Below are 18,723 nucleotides of genomic sequence, written 5' to 3'. Positions count from 1 at the left end.
AGTACGTCAAGTATTTACTCTCTCAACGCCAAGTAGGGTATGTATGCTTAAAAATAGTAACAATGTGTTGGGAGTAGAGTACAATGCAAGGAGTACTTATTGAACGAAATGCGGCAAATACACTTGCGCTGGACTCTAATACATACATATGTACGTATGTATGTTCATATGTGGCATACATACATATGTACATATGTTCTCAAATTGAGGCATTCAATTGATATTGAACTATGCAAATGATTTGTCAGGCATCGCTCAAAACGGACGTAATAAGGCTGCAAACCTGAGTGTATAAAACCTTTCAATGGATTTTTCACTTGACCAAATCGGCAACAAACGTATTGAACCACACACACACACACACAAACCCACGTAAAGGCCCAACGTTAAATGGCGACTAGAGCTGGGATACTATCGATAGTATCTATAATTGAAAACTGTCGCCTCTATCGATAGCTTTTGAATACTCGATGTTTAGCAAAACTTCACTATATTCTCTTCAAATCTCTACACAACTTCATGGCTCGAGGCATGATTCATTAATACTATGTTTCATAATTATTGACAGCCGCGGTTTGACACTCTCTTACAATAGGTTGCATTTACGAAGGCCTGAGAAAGGGGAAGAATGAAATCCCTTGGTGTGAAAATGGTAGTGGAAAAGTACGCAAAGTAGGCAATAAGTAGTGAAATTCCTTTTGTAAATTCTAATATATTTGCAGGAAATCTGGCATTTAAATGAGATATTGAATGAAATATTAATATATCTACGTGAATTACGTATTTTATGTGCTATTTAGCTGTATAAAAACTGCAAAAGGACTCAAAATTAAAATAAAACTACTATGAGATTTATGTAAACATCCAATTTTGAAAACAATTTATGTTTTCATCAGTTAAATTTGCATATGCATATATTTACAAATAAACATATTGATGAAAAGCTATTACTTCTATTCCACACGAAAGCTACACTTTTTTCCAAGTAAATTTGCAAAGAAGCAACACGGTGCCACTGCTAACGCAGCGGTGCGAGAGAGACAACTGTCAGTTTATCGAACCTTGTATTATTAGTCTCGTTCCAGATAACTTCGTGTAAAAATCTGTAAAACTGTCAAATAACCAAATTACTCTCTTGAAAGAGAGGAGCGAGAGCGAAAGAATAAAAGTCACCTGGAACGCGAAAAACCACTTTTCTTGTAACTACATCCTTTTTTTTTACTCCAAAGCGCCATGAAGACGTTCAAATACCTTTATCAACCGTCTTGCGTTATGCTAACAAAAAACCAAGTGCGCTTGTTCTTCGTGGCGCTTAAGGTAATTTTTTGTTTGCAAATGCAACCCTGCCTATCGTTTGACACTTTTAATGAACTTGCAGGAAGAAAAACTTCGGACTAAAACCTGCAACTTCTGACAGAGTAGGAGAGCAAGTTATTTTCCCATGTACTTTATTCGTTTTCTAATAATATGGTAAAATGTTAATAATTTCCTTTGTCCTTGAGTTGTAATTTAAACTAATATTTTTAATTATTTTTTTTTTTTTTTTGTAGTACTAAAAATGTATTACTACAACCACACTCCCTTGCACTTGAAAAGGGACAAACAAAATGTGAATTTAATTTTTCCGTATGTATGTATGTATGTACACAAGTACACATATGTAATTCAGATGTGCTGATAAATTAATAAGCTTATTCTATTATTATAAAAAGTTCCCTTTAATTCATTCAAATATGTGTATGTGTAATTTATAAAATAATTTATTAATATTTACACTGTTACATAATGTGGTTCACGACGATAGTACTATCGATGTTTTCAACTATCGCTACGAAAACTATCGAGTGGCGGTACTATCGATAGTATCCCAGCTCCAATGGCGACCAATAAAGTAGCTTTGCCATACATGCATACCTACATGTTTATGAAGGTGATGTAGATTGGATGGCTAGTGAAGCGCATTCAGCCGTTACACACAGTTGGTAGTTTCCCAATGGGGTGGCAGACGACGACACCAACGAGTCAAAAAGTATAGAAAGTGGATACGATGGGAGAAATTGCCACAGGTAAAATAAATGTTTGGGCAAGGTGTAGGCTGAAGAGGTGGTACTTTGTGGAAAACTGAAGTGGAGAGCCTTACAAAGAGTTTTATACACAACTTATGTCATTTATTGTGTAAAATGAAAAAAAAAATAAAAAATTTTTAAATTGCTATGAAAGGAAGAAACCATCCCTGCCGGGAATTTCGTAGTCGACTACTACAAAAGTCAGCTTTTGGCCAACTTATTGCAGCTAACTTTTAATTGGTTACCGGGAGTATCAAAAGCATTCTATTAGTTAGCACACAACTAGTCAACTTTTAATAATAACCAGTTTGTAGTTAGCTGAAAACAAACCGACTTTTTTGTGACATTACCATTTAAAAGTAGTCAGTTGAAAGCAACGTAGAGTAGTCGAGGCGTAGTCACACCTAGTTTAAAAATGGTGAACATATAGTGCATTTATATTTAGTTGAGCTCCCTACAGGGATTCTGTGTACCATATATATGTATATCTATAAGTACATATACATACCTACATACTTATGTATATTTAAGCTCCCCACCATCACTTCCAAGTAGTAAAATTTTGATTTTACTTTTAATATTGTCCATTTGGTGACTACTTTCGCTTCATCAAAGCGCATGACGGCTAAATTTCAATATTGAAAGTTCAAACTGTGTTGTGAGAAAAGTTTCTTATAATACATTTTTTCTTTCCAAAATCCAATAGAACTTATCAAGTAGCCCTTGCGCCCCATGTATTCTCCTGGCAAGAGGATATGCGTTAGAAATTGAAAATTGCGAAATTCCGCTTTCAACTATCGAAAAAAAGAACAAGAAAATAACATAATAAGTAAGCTCGTACTCTAGCTACTTGGGCGACATAGAAAGTTTTATTTGAATTTGCGACTTAAAGCAATTGAAAAAGCGAAAGTGAAGCAGAGTTTCTTCTTAAAGCTGATGTCACATAAAACTTTTGCTTCGCTTTACGTGACAGATTCGCTTTGACAGATAAGATGAATTGTATGAAAATGCACAAAGCATGCCACATAAATCGTTGAAGCGGCAGCGCGAAGCGAAAAGATGGTCAACTCCCATCTTTTTGCGCGCTTTGGCAATCAGCCGGTTTAATATTTATTTTGTTTCGTCCAAATTCGGGTTTTCATGCAGAAACATAAAACTTAATTACATTGCTGATAATTTTAAATCAAAATAATTAAAATCCACAGCAACTTTGATGAGTAAAAAAGCGGTACAACATTGTTTTCTTGGCGTTCATTGTGGCATACCTTTTGCGTCTGGCGCTTTGCTGGCAAAGTTATAAATGTCACGCAAAGCTACAAAGTTTTATCTGGCATCAGCTTAAACGCTTTTTGCTTCGCATAAGTAGAAAGCGGCGTCTTTGGAAACTAAAGCTGTAATAGTTATACACTGTCTCGTGTTACTTAAATTGCGTCGTAGATTTTTTATATATCGTTCATTTGCATAAATATTTTATGAAGTATATATATGTACATAAGAAGGTAAAAAAACCTCGCGGATAGCGTTGACAAATGTCCGGGTCTAAGAGCTTCCGGGCTTGGAACAAAATCTGTGCGCTGCGGGTTTGCCATCAATTTCTTCGAGTAGCGGTTAGAAACTTTGAGATTCTCCTATTGACTGGAATAACAAAAGTTTTCTTTTTTTAATTTTCATGTATGATAAAAATTAAATTTTCTGTAAACACGTACATCTATTATGTGGTAGGCTTTTGATCGCTCTTCTAGTTCCCTTTAAAATATACCAACATCCTTGACATTGTTGAAACTATTAGAGATGTTTTCTGTTTTATGAACAAAGAAACCTACCAAAATTTTAAGCATCCTACCATCCTACCAACGATAAAAAAACCTACCAATTTTGGTAGGAAAAGCCCAAAACGGCAACCCTGCTTGCAATATGCTTTACAATATCGGCTTTAAGTAAATCAATATTACCAAAAGAACCCTTCATAAACAGGTAATGTATGCCTTGTATATATGTAGTCGTTTTTAGACATGGCAGTTTTAGTAGTAAGTCAAGGACGTTTAAGAAGAAGCCATATATGTATGTACGTTTAGAAGCCTTCGCCGCCAAGAGTACTTGTACAAGGAATTCAAATAAAACCCACCAAGCTTCTATTTCCGCTATATAAAACAAAAGCTTATACAGCGCCATCTATAGGCGATTAGCGAAGCTTGATAGCTTTTCAACGTACATAAGCTCAAAAGTATCTAGAGCTGTAAAAGTTTTCAATTGCTTATGTTAAGTAACTGTGGGCAGAGAACTTAGATAGATAGAGAAGGTGCAAATTTTTGGAACGTAAAATTGTTTGGCTGAAAAATAAATCCATGGAATATCGCCACAGCGCGATTAACATTTCAACAAGAGTTAACAGAGAAAAATGTAAATTTTTGTTGTGATAATGTTATATTTGTTGCAAGCGTCTGGCTATGTGTTGCTAGGTTGCATGTGAATGCAGAAACGTATTCATGTATATTTTTTTAATAAAATTAAATAAATTAATATAGTTAAATTATATTAAATGTACTTTTATATTAGTTAAAATTGCTGACTTGCATTTCTGCATGACCATTTGTTAAATATAATTTATTAAGTAGTTAATGTTGCTAAAAACTTAAAAAGCATCTGTTCAAGTTCGCTTCTTGTACGAGTATTATATCATGTAAATAGTAAAAATGCATGTTAGTTAAAAAAATGATAAAATTGGTTTTTTCACATACTCACTTTAAAGATGGACGCATTAACAAAAAAATGTATAAAGCAATGTGTTTGTTAACTTCAAAAGTAATTTTCGAAGATATTGGCCAGGGAATGCTTTAACTTCAAAACGTAGATTTGTTATCTAATAAATAGGTGAAAGCTATGTAAATATGCAAACTCATTGGTGATTTGCCGTCGGCATTTGGGTCGCAAAAATAATTTTTTTTTTTTAACGATTCTTATTGTAGTTGCTACACTATTTTCAATGCAACAAATCCCAGTTTTCTAACTGTCTTAGTTTTTTCACAAACTCACTTTAAAGATGGACGCATTAACAAAAAAATTTACAAAGCAATGCACTTGTTAACTTCAAAGTTGTTTTTGACTTTTACTGCAATACTCGTAGATATTATTTGTAAATAATAGTTCTGGAGTCAAATGCAAATCCATTTCCCAGGCATGCGCATATGGATACTTGTAGTACATACAGATGCGATCAACTAATTAGCAACGAAATTCAAAATGATATTGTTTGCAAATTATGTTTATTATTTATTTTTAATAATTTCCTTTAAAACATAATTCAATCTATAACAGAAACCACAATAATAAAAGTTTAAAAGCTTGCACAATTTGCAAAATAATTAATCAAACTTCAAAAAATTGTTATAAAAATTTAAAAAATTTTAGTTAGAATATTTAGAAAATTTTCGGGTATGCAGCTTTGTAGTCCATTCAATCAAGTACACTAAAGTCTAAGTTTCTAGTCGTTAAAAATTACCGTTGATTTCTTAGAATTTTTTTTTATGGAGGGTGTTCGCATTTTCTTCCATATAACACATGAACCAATTTTTTTTTGTATGAAAAATAAACAGCAACACCCCAACAAAAAAATCTAAAAAATCAACGGTAATTTTTAACAACTTGAAACTTGCACTTTCTTACAATATAGTTGAATGGACTACAATACTGCATTCCCGAAAATATATTAAATATTCAAATAAAAAATTTGGATGACCATTTCTTGAAGGTTGATTCATTTTTTTGCAATTTGTGCAAGGTTTTAAACTTTTATTATTGTGGTTTCTGTTCCAGATTGAATTATATTTTAAAGGAAATTATTAAAAATAAATAAACATAATTTGTTGATGGCAGCTGAATGTATGTATGTATGTACTTACATATGTAAATATGTACCCCATACACATACTCCAAAATCATTTTTTGATAACGTTCTTGCACCTGCACATAATATTACATATATGTAAGTACATACTAACTTTCTTCTTATTTGGGGCTGACAAACTTTAACTTAAGAGTCGACTTTATTTCGTCTACTAATATGCCCCAATAGTTTTGGAGTCAAATGAAAATGCATTTCCCACGCATACATATATGTATCTATATGTACTACATGCTTCATTAATTGACAACGTTTTTGCATGCATATATAAGTACATCCATACATACGTGCATATTGCTGTCTAAGTACTACGCACATATATACAAATGTACATATATGTACATATATGTACAACTCACGGCAGCATACATACACACATACATAATTACGCGCATATTCAAATACAACAATAACTATTTCATTCCTAAACGCATGCGCATATTTCTCAAGGCCAAGTAAATTCATTCATAAAAACAACCGCAGCACATCTCCCCGCAAATTCATCACCACCAAGCGCAACTTTGTCAATCCGACACAAAAATTCTAAAATCTTAAAATGAAGAAATCTCGGCCAGCCAAGTGAAAAGTGGCAATTATTTCTCTATAACCAGTAAAATAAGTTATCTCGAATCTTGGCAATTTTTGGTAATTTTTGACAAAACACTCTATTTCTCTGTTCCATACCAATATTTCAATCATTAACTAGTATTTTAAAGCGTCATTTTAATAAACATTAAATAAAAGTGTACGTTTTCTGCAGGAAAATACATTAATTTTTTTAAATAAAATCAAAACTTCTAAAATCACAAACATATGTGGTTTTATCGGAAGTTCACAGATGTAACGTGGCAACTTAGCTCGTTTTCACATTTTTCGGTCCGAAATTGTAAAATTTTTGTCCATGACGCGCCACGATTTTTGTACAGGTGGGTCAATGTGCCTTGAACACCATTTACATATATACAAAAAAATTATTTTATTTATTTTTTAATATTAAAAATTTCTATACTTCAAAGCGTTTATAAAAGTATATTTACATATATGCACGGACGATTTTTAATATTTTTCATCCGTAAGCAAATCTTCAGTACCATAAAAGATTCAAACACATCAAAGTACAAGCAATGCAATGTCCAAGCTAGTGCTACTCCACTGTACATGTGTATATGAATGTATGCATGTATGCGTGTAAAAAATGTCAATTCCAGTTGGTTTTTAACACTTTTTAGCGGACATAGTTTTTTTGGTTTCAGCTGGTTCCAACTGTTAATGAAGCACAATTTTTCTGGTTAATCTTGATGAAAGTTACATGTATCGTCGAGAACATGGTTACATGCAGAATTTTAAATTAATTAATATTCTTCCAGGGTTTGAAAAACTGTCAGCAAAGCAGCAACAGCATTACTATTTTTGCTTTTGCTTAGCTTTGAAATTTTCGATTTTGATTCGAACTGCTTTGCTTTTGCTGTGACTTTGAAAAGTTTATTCTGTTTTTTTTATCGGCAGTTTATTTAAACAATTTTATTGCTTTTGATTTGCTGTGATAGTGCTTTTGCTGTGCTGTTATCTGCTTGGCTGTGTTGTGCACATGACGCTTTTGCAGCATGGTATATTATCTAAGTACATATTAACTCCGCGATCAATGCAAAGCTTATCAGGATAAGCGACTAGTGGATTGCGCACGCATACTTATAATATCCTCTGTTTCTGCCAATTCGATGTTTCGCAGCAAATTTCTAGTCAAATTGATGTTGATTTTCTACTGCTGCGCTGTCTTTGTGCTTCCACAAATTGCTTTCGAAATTTCATAGCAAAACGGCAGCCAAAGCATTTGTTTTTTTCTGAATTGCTTTTGCTTTGCTTTCGATATCGTACATGCCGAAGTCAAAGCACAGCAAAAGCAAATTAAATAAAAATATTACAGCATTTTCAAACGCTGTATTCTTCTCCATATAAAATGTACGAGTATGGCTTTATTAAATGTAAACTTATGCGAAAACCTAAATATTTGGTCAACCAAGGGTTAATTTTGGTGGCGTCGTGGCAATTCGTAGAAATTTAATAATTTGTCTGTGGTTGGTTGACAGCGAGGGGAAGACGAAACCAGTACAATCGTACATATGTATGCACATATTTACATTTATTAATGCATACATATTTATTCGTTTGTCTTTTTGAATATATGAAGAATTTCATATATGTAGTGATTTAGAGATTGGAATTTGAATGATGTACTGGTGCGCGTATGCTAGAGGCGACGCAACTTTTTGGCGTCTCGCCGTTTGTCTTGGTTCAAATCCCGGACGGACCAAGTAATAATTTTTTTTTTTTGTTTTTTTTTAATTGTCATATTCATATTCCATTTTAAATTTTACTATTAGCTTTGTTTAAAATAATATATGTAAATGGATATGTAGGTACAAACGCATGCATAATTTCACATAATCGCTCAAATTTGCCAAAAGTTACTGAAAATTAGTTATTGGAATTAAAATTTTATGCGAATCCAATTTTTATTCCCATTTTTAGAAAGGGCAAGTATGTATGTATATGTTCGTGCCACAAAAATTATTTCATAAATACATAGTTAATTTTAAACACAAATATGTATGTACACTGGCAAAGTGAGTGCATCCTGTTTTTTGTTTAATATTTGCAATGTTTTTAAGTTAAAATTTTATGTTATTTTCGACGGGAATTGCGGTTTTATGCATATAGCAAGTGTAATTTGTAAAAAATAGCGCTAATTTTTTTTTATTTGTTTGCAAACGGTCATGCGCATTTTATTCTACAAGAAATTCCCTTTTATTTGGTAAAAAGTGCAAAAAGCCGTCAGCAATAAAAAATCATTAAAAATCAACCCGATTTTTTAGCCGCTTAAAACTTGATCTTGTTCCACTAGAATTAAAAAACCGATCTATCTGCGTACTCAAAATTTTTCTAAAAACTCATATTAAACAGGTCAAAATTTAGACGAGAATTCGTTGAATTTTTCTATGTTCTGTGTAAAGTTTGAAAGTTTGACTTATGTAGTTTTAATTAAAGCATGAACCACATTTTTATAAAAAGATAATAAAAAAAATTTAATTGAAAAACATTGCAAATATTAAGCAAAAAACACCATGCACTCACTTTTGATTGCCAGTATATGTATGCATGTACATATGTATGTGTGTAAACTTTATGCCAAACTATCATTATTTTAAATTGTATTTGCATCTTCATAAAAGGAGAACAAGATAAAAAATTTAACAAAAATTACAAATTAATGAAAATTATGTGAAGATTACCATATTTTCGTTTATTTGCTCACAAAGAACATCACATTTCATGTTGCTCAACATTGTATTATGTTATCAACATTAAATTCAACAGAATTTTTACATTCCGACTTGAACTTTTCTAACGCTGTTAATTTTTCGTCCGCGAATAGTTTCCACTTTCAGTTTGCACCTTCTCTATCTATCTAAGTTCTCTGGTAGCGGCATCCGCCAAATGCAAACAATGGGTATGTTCAGGTGCAGCAGTTGAGCGCAACCGTTTCTATGAAAATCACTGGTCAATGAGCGAAACGTTATGCATCTTCTGAACGACTTGATACATCAGCTGTCAATTTTTGTTAACAAAAAAAAAATCAAGCGTTTTCATTTAATTCCCCGTTGCTCACCAGAGAAAAATTTATTGCCGGTAATACGCCAGCGTATCGATTTCTTATTAACAGTCTCTGCAAAACGTCCGCCGAAGGCAACTGGGCGAGGCCTAATTTTTTTATTACCTGAATGAGTCCTTTCGTATCGCTTTATTATTGCTTCAGGCGATATTCGCAATAATTTTATTTATTTATTTTTTGTTTACAAAATTGGAACATAAAAACGAATTTAATTATTTCTCTCGCTATGGAGCTTCTTAGCTTTTTAAGTCCTATCTTTGGCATAAATTAGATGCTTTTGAATAATACGCGAAATTAATAAGTTTGGGAATTTTTGATAACTTATTAGTTAGGCGTAATATTCCACAGAAATGGAGTAGCTATAACTAAATCTTGTTTAAAACATATTATTGAGCTTTTTTGCCCATCACGCGTCTACGAAAATATGTTCGGTTTAGAATTTTTTTTAATAAAAAAAATCGGGAACGGGCAGCGAAAAATTGTCGAAAAATCCTTAGCTGTCACTCAGCTTGTGGCAGTGGAGCTCTCGTTCTCGTCATACATTTTGAAAAGTTTTTTCGCTACATTGCTACATTGCTATACATTGAATATATCTGTTGCTTGGATTTTTCTTAAATGCCAAAAAGAATACTCGTGTTTTTTCTTTGTTCAAAAAAAAATTATATTTAGAACTGCCTCAAAGCCCATGCATTTTATAAGGCGAAAAACACTTATTTGTATAAGTGGTGCAGAATTCTTAAAAATCCATATTTTCTATAGGAAAACTCTGATTCTCTTCAGGAGAATTCTAACGACTTTTTATCAGTCCCTCTATTGCATTTTCGGGGGTTTTAGGGGACCTATAAAAATATAACTATTTGTACTATACTAAAAAATGGTTAAATAGACAACTGGGCATTGTTATTAGATGTTTCCTAAAGAGACACAAAGTTTTCCGATCGAAAATATGGATTTTCAAGAATTCTATACCATTTCTACGTCTATGTTCTTTCCCATATGAAATAGATGCAAAACTTCATGGGCTTTGAGGCACTTCGAAATATCTTTTTTTTTTCAACAAAAAGATACGGGTATTATTTTTCCATTTAGAAAAAAACGTTTTCAACTTTTTGTTCCCGCATGTATATTTAGACAACCCTAATGTAGGTATGTATGTTTGTATGTACCAACAACTTGTTTGCAGAACAGAGGCATCCACCACACACAAATTCACGATTCTGCGCGTTAGTTGAAAATGTAAAGCTCTTTTGGGTAAGGAACAGAACAAAGCAAAAATTCAGCATATGCCTCAAAAACGCTTTTATACTCGTAAATATACAAATGCAATCTGAAAAGTCAATTGGATTTTAAATAAAAGGTACAATTTTCGCAGCATTTTCTGAATTTCTTTATTACTTCCAAGCACATACATATGTAAAAATTTTATTTTTTTTCTGTATGTATACTTTTATTTGCAATCTATCTTTATGACAATAAGCAAATGTTTCTCAAAATACGTATGAAATAGCTTTTGTCAAGATACTCTAAAGAGGCATTTGTTTCCACACAAATCTTTTACCGCGGAGTCATTTCGTCGGGCGCGTTCAAACCGTTAGGCAGACCTGTAGCAGCTCGCAGCGTAAATTATGAATGAGCGCGTGTTCACTTTTTTCTATTTACGCCGAAATTCATAAGGTTGCATGCTTTCAAGTTTGTAGCTACACAGACAAAATTTCAAAAGCCTTTTGATTTTAGATCCACATTTCTTCGGCAACTTTGCTTAGAATCACACGTAGAATCCTCCTATGCTATACGCTCATAATCACAAAAATCCCCATCAAAATTTACCCGCCCTAGTGTGTATGTATGTAGATATTCGCAAAAATATGCTTTCGGAGAATGTGCATACCAACTTGTCTTTTTCATGCGGTTATGCGTTTATTCTCTTTGCAAAAAACAACCGATTGAATTAGTAATGATATCGTAGCAGACTTTCAACACTGATTTAATAACTGGACTAATTGGATACTGCACAGTGTGATGAATAGAATTTGTACAGCGTGACTGTTTAATTCTTGTTTGGCTTCATTATATTGTGGGCGTTCACACCTGTCTGGCTATCGGGTTATGTGGCTACAATTTTTATTCAATTTACAACAATATATATCTACATAATAGGTAATCATTTTTAAGCAAATGTGAGCACCCACGTTGTCTAAGTATAGAAAAATTAAAATCATCATAAGATATGGTGAGATGATTATGTATTTTCTAATTAAAAAAAAAAATATTACACTAGATGGCATAATTCCCAAACCTCAAATTCACCTCAACTAAGTTGACAAGGGATGAAATATACATACATGCATATGTACATACATAAGTATATATAAATGCGCGAATGTACATTTTTATCTTAAATTCTTATACATTATTTATTAAGAAAGCAAGCTTAAAAACTACCTCTGGCAACACTGGCCACAACATAATTTTCTGTAGGCATGCGCAGTGCGAAAGGTAATGGAGAAGCAATCTTTGTGAATGTGAAACAGGAGCAGCGCTCAGCGTCAATTGAAATACTGTTGCTGCCAGCATGAAAATCACGTGATTTTTTACCCAAGAATTGGCGGCTTACTTTGTATACTTTGTATGTACATATGTACTACACTCACACATTCAAGTACACGACCGTACGCTAGTTACAGGAGCAAAAAAGGAATCTTTATATCAGAGGTATTTGCTGAAACGTATAATTTCGGTCTGCAAAGCAGAAGCATACATACATATATACAAACATATGTAGATATTTTGTGAGTTTCGCAGCCAGACGCTATGACCATCTCAAACAATTTAACTCACACAATGGCGCACAGTGTACCGTGTTGGATTGCAGTAACCATATTGAGCCCTCGAAAGGCAGTCAATCAGTCTCTTCAACTTTTTAAGCAAAAACGAAGAGAAACTGTTAGACCGGAAGTTCTTAAGGTAAGCCTGAGATTCCTTGCCGACCTTGGAGGCAAACGCAACCCAGATGACTTTCCAAGCATCGGGCATGTACCTGGTCCTCATGCAGCTTGCATAAATAGAAACCAGTTAATTCCATGAGCTTATCGCACATACCAGGCTACGTTCGTCCAAAAGGTCGGAGAGGGAGGTGAAACCACCGCACATTGTCACAACGTAGATATCTCCTGGGGAAGGTTTGCTGGAAAATGAGCATCAAAGATAACCTTTAGCGACTTTTCGCTGCTCATTATACAATTTCCTGCTTCGTGTCTCAGGTAGCCCAAAGCAGCGGGATGCTTCGCAAGTATTCGCTGATTTATGACACCCTTCCTCCTTATCTCAGACAGTTTTCTATGACGCCCTCTTTACTCTCCTAATATTGGACAGGCAAAGAGCATCTCGTAGATAACCCACTTCTACGCACTTTATTGAAGAGTAGCCTGCGTCCTTAAATCGAAGAGCTCCATCGTCTTTCCTACCGTAATCTCAGTTGAGTTGAAGTTTGCACAGCTCCTCCATCCTACGTCCTACGAAATCGCCAAGTTCCTATTTGGCGCATCAGGAAGAGCCAAGGGAATATTAATTCGATACAGCTCCCAATTCGTAGACTTCACCAGTATAAATTAAATGTACATACCTATGACCGAAAAATAAGTGGTCACTGAGGACCTTCAAATCCTCGAGGAAACCAAAAAGTTAATAATCGACTACGCGACTAGGACAAGAGCTCGACTTTCTTTACATAACTTGTTTTGTATCTTTATTTTCATAATAGCTTTTATACTTTCCTTTGTTTCCTTAAATCGCTGCTTAACACGTTTCTTTCAATTTTAAGTTAAATTGTGCTATACGGAGAGGAGGGAGCCAGAAAGTTGTGAATGCGAAGAGTGTAGGCAGGCAGTTTATCGACGTCAGACGTTTAGCGCGTTGTCGACGCATATTTTCTATGATATAGAGGCGCATGCGGAACTAAGCTCCAGCAAGAAAATGATCCCAGAAGATTTTTGCTACTCCAGTACAACGGACGTCAAGAACTATCGAAACCGATCAGCCTTGGCTGTCGAACCAAAAATACCCTTTTTGACCTGCCTATTGCCAAAGTCGCCTAGCTTTATCCAGGTACTCGCAGAACTGCGCTTTGGGCTCTTCGTTCTTTTTTCATAGGGGTTCCGTTCTAAAGCGGACTATGGCAAACGCTAACCCTATATCTAATTTGGTCCATCGAATTTTCTTTATTGCGCTAGTACTTATGAGACCTATAATCTTATCTTCTTAGGACATGCAGAATTTGAACAACTTATATATATGTACATCGATGAACGGACATTCTAGTAAATCGTAGTCCTTGTAAACTCGTGAACGTGTGCGGAAGCTATCACCTCCATTAAGAAGTTGGTTAGAGATGAATACATGGATTACAACTTGTTCCAAAATATACGCCCACTTGCAGTTAAAATTACCTAACAAGTCGGAGTAGCCTTACCAAAACTCCCTCACTTTCTGCTGTGACCAAAATGTCCGAATCTCGTACACGTTCTTTTAAATCACAGCATTTGTATTCATCTAATTTGCGGCTTTAAAACACTGTGCCCCCAAATATTTTAGCAGAACTTTGCACTACGCAGGATGCGACTAAGTGGGCAAACCCCATTTGACTTTACATTGAGGTTAGTACAACGACGAATGCAGACTCGAACGTACATTATATACATACATATGTATGTACTTCAGCATTAGCATAGACTGCACGAAGGCTTGTTTGCGGTGACGTCGATAGCAACGGCGTCAAATAAACGTAAGTACAATAGGGACCAACACAAACAATTTCGTACTTACCGCCAATTGTGGATGCTGTGCTGTGTATCCATGAGATACAGACAGGGACGTTGGGGTTTTTTTTTTTGTTAGAGATTTTAGCCAACAATCGTTTGTGTGCGATTTCAGTTCCAATTCAGATTTTATGCAGGCTTGTTTGGTTTATGTTTGTGCGGTGTAAACGAAGTGCGTTTTGTTCCGAGGAATTGATTTTTGGTAATGAAAATCTGAAAAACACTGAGATAATTGTGTAAGGAGTGAAAAAATATCTATGCACAATAAAATGATTTAACAAAAAACTAAAAATTTAAAGAATTTATGTAAATAATTTTTAGCTGTATGATTATCGCATCCAAAAAGGTAATCTATATCCGTACAAAAAAAAAAGGGATAAATGCACTATTCCACATGAAAATCGCAGTGCAAATAAATCGAATTGTGTATTGTGAAAAACTTATTGATTTTCATGACAAAGGTTGACATCTTAATGTCCTTCAAAGTTTGCATTTATAAAACAGCGGCATTTAATAACCCAGCTACATATTTGTTAAATATTTGGAAGCTCCTACGCATTTGATGTTTCATCTCTAGGAAACCAGTGAGCTTTCTATCCTCAATTTGTAAAGTATTAGCGGATGTCAGTATTAAAATAATACGACATTCGATCTGATCCTCTTACTATGCGCGAGAACGACACACCCACACATAGCACGTAATCGCATCAGTTGGTACTACATGCATAGATATGCTCAGTAGGGTGGTCCAAAAACAGTAAAGTCGCAATTGTAATGCTCTCACCCCCTAGGATTGTTCTATATACCCCTATTTTTTTTTTTGATCATAAAATATTTAGAGGTCGCTCAAAGCGCTTAAAGAATTCCATGTATTTTTATATGGGAAAAATAAAAATGGTATTGAATTCTTGAAGGTCAAAACTCCTTCAATAATAATACCCCATTGTTTACTTAACCATTTTTTAATATTAAGGATGTTTTATTGGTCGCCCCATTGCATTTTTCGGGTTTTTGTGGGTTTTTGGCGGACCTATAAATTATAGTTGCACTTAAAAAATGGTTAAATAAACAATTAGGTATTATTGCTGGGAATCACCTGCAGACAAAAAGAGTCTTCTGGTAGAAAAATATTGAGTTTTAGCTATTCTATACCATTTCTACGAAAAGTTGTTTTTCCCCATATAAAATACATGGGAAGCTTTAGGCGCTTTGAGCGATTTCAAAATAAAAATATAAGGCTATATTTTGTCGGTATATGTAGAACAATCATAAAAATTCCAACTTTACTTTTTCACATGCATTTTTGGACCACCCTAATGCTCAGCCTTTGTGAATGTACATAGTAACTTTACATGTGCAACTACATGCCTGCTTACATACATATGTAGGTGTACATGCACAAGGCCCGCCTTCGATTAACACTTATGGCGTTGTGACGTCACAGTCTTTAGTGGGTAATGGACCATTCATTACAAGCTTTCATATTTCCACAAAAGCTGCAATGTATATAGATAGATAAATACGAGTACATACATACATACATATCTACATATAAAAATACATTGTGTGGGTTTATAAATACATACACACAGGCGCTGGTACTTACATATGTCTATTTTTAAAAGTAGATAACTGTTTGTAGCGCAACATATTTACATACGTTTTGTTTTAAGCTTTTTAAAGCAACTTAAAATTTAAGAAAACAGTTTTGACCCTTTTCTTATTGTAGATTTTGGCGGATAGAAAAAATAAAGTTTTGTGTGGATCCCACACGCGACTGAAATGGTACTTCCTTTTCCTATTATCCTTATAGCTCACATGAGTATATGAGTAATTTTCGGCTTAACAATAATCTTAATATACGCCTCAATCTCAATCTTACTTTTAATCTTAATCTTAATTTTAATATAAATCTGATTTATGATGATTTGATAATTTTAAAGTATGTTTGCATATTTAGAGGTTATCGTCATTTTCGAGCTTAACTCCTTATCTGTAATTAAAACACAGAGTAGCCACACAAATTCTTCCCTGGTTAACCTGTAATTATAAAATTATCTCAAATTAAAGGGATAATCTTTCGGTTTCCAGCCTAGTTTTATCGATTATAATCGTTAATAATAGTATTAATAATTAATAATCGATTAATAAATAATTATTTTTTGTGAACAAATGTGAACGTAAATAATAATGGACACTAGTAAGACGCTAGTTTATAAAGGAATTTTAAATAAAATATTAAATTAAAATATATTTAAATTCCTTAATTTAGCAGAAAAAATTGTCACACTAGCACCGTCAATAAATTTAACTTTTCCTTGAGTTGTGAGAAAAACAAGCGCAACAAATTTGACAGCCAATAAACCGATATTTCACTGTTTGAAAAAAGGGTGATTAACAAATGAGCTTTGATTGAGATTATAGGTTAGGTTACGTTAATGTGGTAGTGAGTCCAAAAGACCAACTTACCTAGAACCCTCAGGACTCCTCTATGATACCACTGTGAAACACAGGAACCTCATTGACTATATTTCATGGAACCATTTTGAGAGTTCTTATGAAGCGTATGATTGCTTTTTTTGAACACCAGATAGTTGGTGTGAGAGGAGCTAAAGAATTTCTTACCTCAAAGCCTGTTCTGCTCTTAGCTAAAGTTGGGCAGCTGCAGAAGAAGTGTTCGACTTTTTGCTCTAAGACTCGAATAGTGCCTATCAAATAGCCAATGACCGGTTGCAGAGGCCATGACCTTCGCAATGTCCTCTCTTGAGAGGCTGAGCAATTTATCTGTATTTTCTTCTTATCAATTTGCGACCATAGTAGCTTAGCTCATGATAAAAACATAGCAAGGTAGAACCGTTCTCTCAATTTGTCGGCCATGATTTTTTTTTGAAGTTTGCCAACATTTTAAAATCATATAAAAGTGAAGATGAAAAATTGAAATTGTTCGAAATTGTTGTTGCTTGAGATTGAAAATGTGTGTGTGAGTTTGTGAGTAAATTAAAAAATTAAATTGTTTGGAAACGTCAAGAATTTTAAAAGTGACCCTCAGCGGTTATACCTTACTATATTTTTATCATGGCTTAGCTGATATGCAAGTGCTATTTGTCTCTTGGGTAATGCTATTTCTAATCACTAATTTGCATGTTGCCATGGGTATCCCAATTCTACCTCTGTTATCACAGAGTGGAAGGTTGTACCTCTCCTGGTGCCGCGACCCATATGAAGCTGACCTTAAATATGGTGCTTCCATTACTTAGAGCTGCCAGGCATTCCTTTGATCTTAGCATTTCCGCATTAATTGATTTTATGACCGCCTGGCTATCCAAGAACATATGTATCATTTTATTTGTTAGGGCGTGAGTATTATCGGTCACAGCCAACTCTTTGCGACTAAAACTTCTGCCTTATAAACGCTGCAGAGGTCCGGAATTTGTTCGCATAATTCCAATCCTAATCCCTCAGAGAAAATTCCATAGTCAGCCCTATTGTCTAGCATAGATCCGTCCGTGTAAAGATTTTCCAAAGTTTAGTTGTTTGCCACACTCTTCTTGACAAGATTTTCGCATTGCAGGGCCTATAGAAGGTGGGTTCAGGAGTAGTCGTTTTCTGGAACACAACTATCCAAAATCTTGAGTAAGAAGCGTGGCCCAACCGGCGATCATTCCGAGCGCCGAAGCGGAAGTCACGTATTTTCCTAACAAATTTACATTACAACAGGCATATTTATATTTATATGAAAACGTTTTTTTAATTATAATCTTAATGTTAATCTTAATCTTGATTTTAATCGTAATCTTTTTCTTAACCTAAATTTTAATCTTCATCTTCATCTGAATCTTAATATTAATCTATTATTTATCTTAAAATCAATCTAAATCGCAATTTTAAGCCTAATCTTAATATTATTTTAATCGTGCGCACCAGTCCCTTGCTCTGTCGCTTTGTCGTTAGATCGATATTTGAAAGAAGTACAGGAAGGACCTTCTGCTATTGATTCTTCCATTATATTTATGATTACCCTTGCTATCATTGTCCACTCAAGGAGAGGAAGATCTTCTCAGTGGAGCTCTGTATTTCTATGCGTTTAACATTTCGCGCTCCCATCTTCTTTGCTTACCCTCGCCCACGCGAGCAGGGTCATTATTATTCCACTGTGTCCACACTTCTGGGCCATATAAAATTACTGAACAGACCGATAGTTGCACCTGGCGCCAAGCTTAATTCTTTACTTGAGGACGAATGTGCTATTTTTGTTCACCGCTAGATCATCCT

At 34.2% G+C, this 18,723-nt stretch overlaps 1 protein-coding gene across 3 annotated transcripts in view; it reads left to right on the top strand.

Annotated features, from left to right (window-relative positions):
- Positions 1-18,723, top strand: part of LOC118737317 (Y+L amino acid transporter 2) — an 88,595-nt gene that overhangs the window by 11,347 nt on the left and 58,525 nt on the right. The window contains exon 1 of one of the 3 annotated variants that reach the window (XM_036467748.1): positions 14,556-14,687. The exons of 1 other annotated variant lie outside the window; for it this stretch is intronic. The gene's annotated coding sequence lies outside the window, so the exon portion shown is untranslated. Of the gene's footprint in view, positions 1-14,555; positions 14,688-14,778; positions 14,798-18,723 lie in introns of those variants that run through there. One more of the 3 variants, XM_036467749.1, reaches the window with a different exon arrangement.

This window comes from Rhagoletis pomonella, unplaced genomic scaffold, assembly GCF_013731165.1.
Source record: "Rhagoletis pomonella isolate Grant_MI unplaced genomic scaffold, Rhpom_1.0 Rhpom_scaffold_00004, whole genome shotgun sequence".
Taxonomy (NCBI): Eukaryota; Metazoa; Arthropoda; class Insecta; order Diptera; family Tephritidae; genus Rhagoletis; species Rhagoletis pomonella.
Note: the sequence above shows the minus strand (reverse complement) of the source record. Positions and strands in the feature narration are given on the sequence as shown.